This window comes from Carlito syrichta, unplaced genomic scaffold (genome assembly GCF_000164805.1).
Source record: "Carlito syrichta isolate Samal-C Ts95f unplaced genomic scaffold, Tarsius_syrichta-2.0.1 Scaffold311873, whole genome shotgun sequence".
NCBI classification, from domain to species: domain Eukaryota; kingdom Metazoa; phylum Chordata; class Mammalia; order Primates; family Tarsiidae; genus Carlito; species Carlito syrichta.
Genome location: NW_007255969.1, coordinates 763,531 through 770,801, shown reverse-complemented (window position 1 = coordinate 770,801; position 7,271 = coordinate 763,531).

The window sequence follows — 7,271 nt, the reverse complement described above, 5'->3', positions numbered from 1 at the left end:
GGGAAAGAGGAATGCAGCAATTACTCTGTAATATTAGGGAAGGTATAGAAATAAGAAATGAGCATTATACAAAGACCATAATGCTATCAGAGAAGGTCCACAATAGAAAGATAATGTTATCTTCCGTTACTAGGACAAAGCTTTTATGATCTAAAGGTAAAACAATAACAAAAACAACAGCAGCAAAAACCAGCTCAACAAGTGGTTTTCACTACCATGCTCATTAAACATTTTCTTCAAGGTCTCAAGTATAGTTTGTTGAGGTTTTATTGAAAATGATACTAAAACAAGTTTAAGTCATTGGAATTATTGGCACTGGCACTACCAAGATCATGACCACCTTTTGACGATTTGCTCAACATTTAATAACTGTAAGGTATTTAAAAGATGATCTTTATAACTAGTTACATTTTTGAGATTGTAGAAGTCAGATAATTTGCCCAAAGTCAATAGCCAGGACTCCTGAATTTTTTTAGTCACATTATCTTATAAGTTTAGTCAGACCCTGAAAGTTAAATGCTTTTCACTTAGATAGATCACAGATAATGCCCCAGGAGTACTTCCTGGTCACATTGTATAGACACAGTAAGATTCACTTTGCTGGATGGATTTTTAAATATTAAAAATGATAGGTTGATACAGCCACTTAGAAAGACAGTTTGGCAGCTTCTTATAAAGCCCAGCATAGGCTTACCACACAATTCAGCAATTGTGCTTTTAAGTGTTTACCCAAATGCATTGACAACTTATGCCCACACAAGAACCAGCATGTGAATGTTTGTAGTAGCTTTATTTATAATTGCCCCAAACTGGAAGCAGCCAAGGAATCCTTCAAAAAAATGAATGGATAACTCAACTGTGGTACATCCAGATAATGGAATATTATATAGCACTAAAAAGAAAGAAGCTGTCAAGCCACAAAAAGACATGGAGGAATCTTCAATGAATATTACTAAGTGAAAGAAGCCAGTCTGAAACGTCTACATACTGTATGGTTCCAACTGTAGAAAAGGCAAAAGGTAAAACTACAGAGACAGTAAAAAGGTCAGTGGCTGCTAGGAGCATGGGGAGGAGAGGCAGGGTGAATAGGTGGAGCACGACAAATTTTTAGGACAATGACCCTTCGGTATGATATTGTAATGGTGGATGAATGATATTATGCATTTGTCAGAACCCAAAGAACTGTGTAACACAAGAAGTGAGCCCTAATGTAAATGATGGACTCTAATTAATGATAGTAATAATATATTAGTATTGGCTCATGAATTGTGATCAATATACCTTACAGGATGTGAATAACACAGAAAGTTTGGGGGAACGGGAAGTTTTTGCTCATTTTTTCTGTAAGCTTAAAACTGCTTTAAGAAATAAAGTCTATTAATAAATAAAATCTTAAAATAAAAATAAAAACAATAACCCCAAACAACAAAATAAAAACCCCTTGTGTAGCCATATCTTTTATGTAATCTTTCCCACCTTGTTTCTCTAGTTGTTTTAAACTTTTTTTCCCCCTAATTTCTCTTACATTGTATCTCATCAACCATTAGCTAGTAATGGGTAATTAAAAAAGCAAAACGCACGGAAGGATCACCATAGCCCAGCAGGTCAACGTTGGGATGGCCGTGAGTGTGCCACTGCCACTGCACTCTAGCCTGGGCAACTGAGTGAGACTCCAACTCAAAAAAAAACCAAAAACCAAAAAACAGGTTGACAAGTCCCTTTGGCAAACTTTTCAAGTTGTGAGCGGAGCTGTCTACCACGTGATTGACAGGCTTCCTTCTCGCTGGCCATACCCACCTCTTTTCCACTTTCCCTAGCTTTAGCTGGCTGCTCCCTTGCTTTCAACAGCAGAGTGAGAATGGGGGCTAGGAGCCATGGAGCTAAAAGTCTGAGATTTTGTAGGTGAGGAATGAGAGCGCTGCAACAGAGGAGAGGTCTACCGTGCAGTCTAACTCCAGTCTGATCCATTGACGACGAGGCTAATATGAACATGTGCGAGTCTCTGCCCTGGCCTGTCACCCCCACCACCACCTCCTGTTGAACCATTTGGGGAAGGTGGTTCCAGTCCAGGTTCTATTTAAGTGAGTTGATTTTAGCTGTGGCAGATACCACCACCCCACAGACCCGTGGCTGCCATTGAGAAGTGTCATTAATCCATTGTCAAGTGATACATTATTACCACATTATTATTATACATATTGATGACTATAGTAGATGGAAACCATATACCTATAAACTTTTAGTCATCTCTTAATTTCTGGTCTCATGTTGAAGAGTGATAGGGAGGGTTCACATGTACTGTCTAAAGGATTTGGAAATAATACTGTACTTGGTATTGTATTTAATGGAAATTAGCAGATTTAACTTCTTAATTACATTTGGCTGGGTATTAACATTTGGTTGTCTTGTAGCCTACAAATATGGGTGACGCAGGAGGTAGGAACTTGGTCCCTGGCAGAATAAAGCGAATGTGGTGGTCAACATTCATGCTAACTAATCCACATGTTGTCTGCATGCCAGGATTAAGTGTTGACCATGGTTTTGAAAATCAATCTGCTTTCCTATTTGTGATGAATATTTAAGATTTTGAACTACATCTGCTCTAATTTGGAATTCCTTTAAGGAAGAATGATCATTTTAGTGGAGGACAGAGGAGTAACTAGTATTTTTCCTTATGATCCTTTTCTAGGTATAATAGAACAGACAGTAGCAAGGTCTTTAAAGAAATCCTGACTAAATGGCATCGATTTAATTTTAGACTAAAGTATTTTCGAAGTGTTTGAAAAATTCATTGTAACATAAATTATATTTAAAATGTGTATCATTTAAATTAAAATTCTTGAGTATAGTTAGTTTACCTCCTTGAAACTTTTAACCTTATATTACATTTTTTGTGAGACACAAGTTTTCAAAAGAATTAACATGTTAAAATTTTAACATGTAACTTAAAAAAGTATTTAAAATGCATGATATTTTAAAATTTATTCCAAAATGTTTTGAATTAAACTTTTCTGTGCCCTAGTTCATAATTAGTACAAATGAAATTTAAAAAATTAGCATATAGCTGTGACCTATAAGATCAATTTGTTAAATACTCAATCAAATAATAAAATATTTATATTTATGTTTATATTTTCTGTAACAATGCAAAAATACTTCCCCTTAGGTTTCTTTCTTTTTTTTGTAAGATTCATTTTTGTGTATTTTACTTAGCAAGTCTGAAATAGTGGCGAGGTTTGTTCTGAGGTTGATTTATATGTTTGTTTTCTAGTTGTTCTGCTGTTTGACTAATTCTTGTATGCTGGTTTTAAAATTGTTTAAATAGTAAATATATATTTTTAAAAAATATATGCATATATAGATAGACAGATATAGATATATACACACATAGATACAGATATATATAGCTACCCCTTAGTGTGGAGATCATGAATGTCAGTGCTGAGCTTGGAGAAAACAGAAAAACAAGCATGACCCTTGATTCCACCAGAGATAACCATCATCTCTTAGTCGTATAAAGATAAGGTCCATCTCTTAGTCATATAGATAAGATTCATATCCTAGTCGTATATAGCTATAGCTATAGATAAGTGCATATTGCCCGAGATTATTAAAATATGTACATCCAAGCATATGTACTCTATAAAGAAAACAGGGAATTGTATGATGCCTTGAGGAGTGACTGTGTTCCTTCAAGAGTCTCATTGGACCGTGCTGTAATTCTAGAGCCAGCACCTGGCTCAGGTTCACCCATGACATTTTCAGTTGATCTTTCTCTTGTTTTCTTTTCCAGTTGACCTTCAAACAGAAAGTTCATAGCCTCTTCTCAGCTGTTAATGTGATTTACTTCTTATGTCTGGGAAGTCAGGGTTATTGCTGAATTCATTGTTTTAAGGGGATTGAGGTCCTTGGTTTAATGCCAGGGCATTCCCAGCTGACAGAAAACTAAATCCACCAACCCAAGTTTCAGAGATTACCAAGTCTGTGGCTCGTGAACATTTTAGATACCAGGTCAAGCAGTTGTAAGGCTGTTCCTGGCACACCCCATCCAAATTGGGTTGTCTATTGATTGCAATCCAAGGATCATTTTAGCATTGATCAGCAAACACCCCAGTGGCTTGCAGTCAGAAAAATTTAGTGTATGCAGCAACTAACCTACTGCTGCCTACGCTTTAAAGTTAGTATTTGAGTAGTGGTTGTTTAACTTTGCAATTTCAGTTCTGAGTTAAAATGTATAATTTTTTTTTTAATTTTCAGAATAGGAAGTGAAGCATGCCCATTCAGGTTCTCAGGCTGACAGCACGTACATTATCAAATAGAAATGAAAGGAGACACTGGATGAGTGACATACAGGGTGTGTGACAACTCTCGCTCCCCTAAGAAGGCAGCATGTCTCCTTTCTCACCCCAGGAGAAAGAGCCATCTTGTCACAGGAAAATGAGACACAAGTATCAGTCTAAATGGAAACAAATGACCAGAGTTGTTGTCTAGCTTCTTGGCCTGCAGGGTATCAACACCAGCGGGTAAAAGCCTCCAGGAGCCTCTCTCAGGCAAGGCGGGCTGGTTTCCCTTGTTTCTCATCTTGTGCCCTGGTCTCTCTTACGTCTTCACATCCCCTCTCGCCCCCACCCCAGCTTCTTCCCAGTGGGAAACAACAAAAGGAAGGCAGAAGAAGAGTTTTTCGAATCAGCTTCTTAAGAATGAATGTTTTTTTCTTTATAGATGCTAGTAACATGAAGGTAGAACTAGTTTGAATCATTTTTAAAGCCTATAGTTTAGCTGGATGTCAGTGGCTATACCTTGTATATATATGGAGATACTCTAAGAAATTTAATATTTTATCAAAAGGCACAACTCCAAAAATGAAACCTAATGACTCGTTTCTATGGTAACCACTATTGAAATGTGTCTAGCCAGTGTGTGTCTTCCTATAATTTTTCTCTGAGAGTTTTGGGGAGTTTGTTAAATTTGCTTTCCCAGTGTAGATAGATGGTTGATAGATTAGATAGATGTCAGTATAGACACATTTTTTCCCTGCTAATGGGGATATGAGATTATTGCAAAATTCCCTTAGAGTCATATCAAGTATGACTTTATTCTTATGCATGAATATATTTGGCTAAGATGTAAGTCCATTGTTTTATAAATTTACTTTAAACCAGTAATAAAGCCAGATGAGAAATGGAATCCAATTTCTAAAAAAGAGATTAGTCTCGCTTCCTAAATGCGTTCTGGTATTTATATATGAAAATGTTGGATTGTGCACACACTGGTTTCTTGAATGACCAATGTCCTTTTGAATTACAATTCGTGTGCTGTTCCTGTGAGATCTTGTCAAATATTTTCCTTTGTCCATCTTCCACCTTTGTCTTTGTTATCCACCGGGTCCTTGTATCTCCTCCACCTTAGTGGAGTTCTGACCTGGATTAAATCACGCCTCCCCCCCCCGCCGTGGCCTTTTCCTTGTCAGAGGTTGTGTGTGGCAAATGCAATGGAAGTCACAACTTATTTATTCAGAGATCTTAATACTTCCTAACAGTTTCATTCAGAAAAGTGGACTACAATGTAATTGCAGTACAGAAGAGATTCCATTGCATTTTAATATTTTTATTATTTTTTGTGGACTAGGTCTCTCTATGTTGCCTAGGCTTGTCTCGAACCCTTGGGCTCAAGCAATCCTCCTGCCTCGGCCTCCCAAAGTCCTAGGGCGATAGGCGTGTTGCATTTTTTTTTCTTTTGAGTTGGAGTCTCACTCTGTCGCCCAGACTGGAGTGCAGTGGCCGCTCCCAGCCACCGCAGCCTCGACCTGCTGGGCGCCAGCGATCCTTCCGCCTCAGCCTTCCGAGTAGCCGGAATTACAGGCACGCACTACCACGCCCGGCTGATTTTTGGATTTATTGTAGAGATGAGGTCTTGAACCCACAGAATCAGGCAATCCACTCACCTCAGCCTCCCAAAGGTGCGGGATTACAGGCTGAGCCACCGAGCCCGGCTGGCGTGTTGCATTTTATAAGATACAGTAAACTATTGTTTTGAGAAATTTTCCACTGCTCTCAAGGCCTGTCATGTCACAAAACAAACAGATGTGGTTAGATCTTTTTCTTGTATAAAGTATATACTCACTGCAAGTATTGATGTTATGGCAGGGTTCATGGCATTTATCTGGTTAAGTTCAAAGGGAGAACATTTTGTAAGGTAAAGTGGCAGGAAATAGAGAGAGACTGAGGAAATAAAACTACTTTGGGCCCCACAACCGGGGGTTTCATTTAGCCACGAAGATGACAGAGAAGCCAGCACGTCTCTGAGCCTGTTAGGCATGGTTGGTCATAATAACACTTACTTGCTTGCTGAGGAGGAATGAATATTTAACCTCAGGGCCCTTTCTCAGTACTTTCAAGTTCTTTAGGCTTCTAAAATAAGAGCACAGGCCCTCCTGGGTCCTGGAGAATGGCTCTGCGCAGCTTCACGGTGGGATCATTGACATAGTGTAAGTTCATGTCGTCTTCCGTTTTAATTTGTAGTCTCAGTCCTTCAAGAAGGCACTTGAATGGCGACGGGCCCATTTTTCTGTCTGATGAGCTCAGGTAGGGTGGCTTCATGGAATTTAGTTCCCCCATTTTCTGGAATCCCAGAGCTTCTATGTTTTGCTCCCTCTTTTATTTCCTTGTGTTCAGGCTTTACCAGTTCTCTTCAGGGCAAACACTGTAACCTCTTTGCTGGCCTTCTGGTTTCCACATATAGCCCTTTTGTTCACTTTCCATACTGCTAACCAGAAGGTTCTTTCTAAAGGCAAAACGGAACATCATGGCACGACTTTGCTTAAAATCTTCCAAAGACTTATTTTCCTTAGCAGAACACATTCCTTTGCAAGGCACTTAAATCCTAGAATGTTTAGGTCCTACATATTTTTCCAGTCTACTCCCTTTTACACAGCCCTTAACAGCCACCCAAACAGTTCTGCCTTTGCAATAATGACAGCTAACTAGTGAGTGTTTACGGTATGGAGCGCTGTTCTAAATGCTTTCTCTGTTGTAACTCATTCCTCACAGCCCTATGATATAGGTATTATCGTATAATAAGCCTATTATTGGCCCTATTTTTACAGACTAGGAAGCTGAGAGCAAAGATGTTCAGTGATTTTCTCTCTCATGAGGGGAGCTGGGATTTGAACCTGTGCAGTTGGACTCTATTATCTGTGCTATCAACCACACATTAACTTTCCTTTCTAGAGGTGCAACCAGCATTTTTTGTGTCTATTTTATGTGACTTTA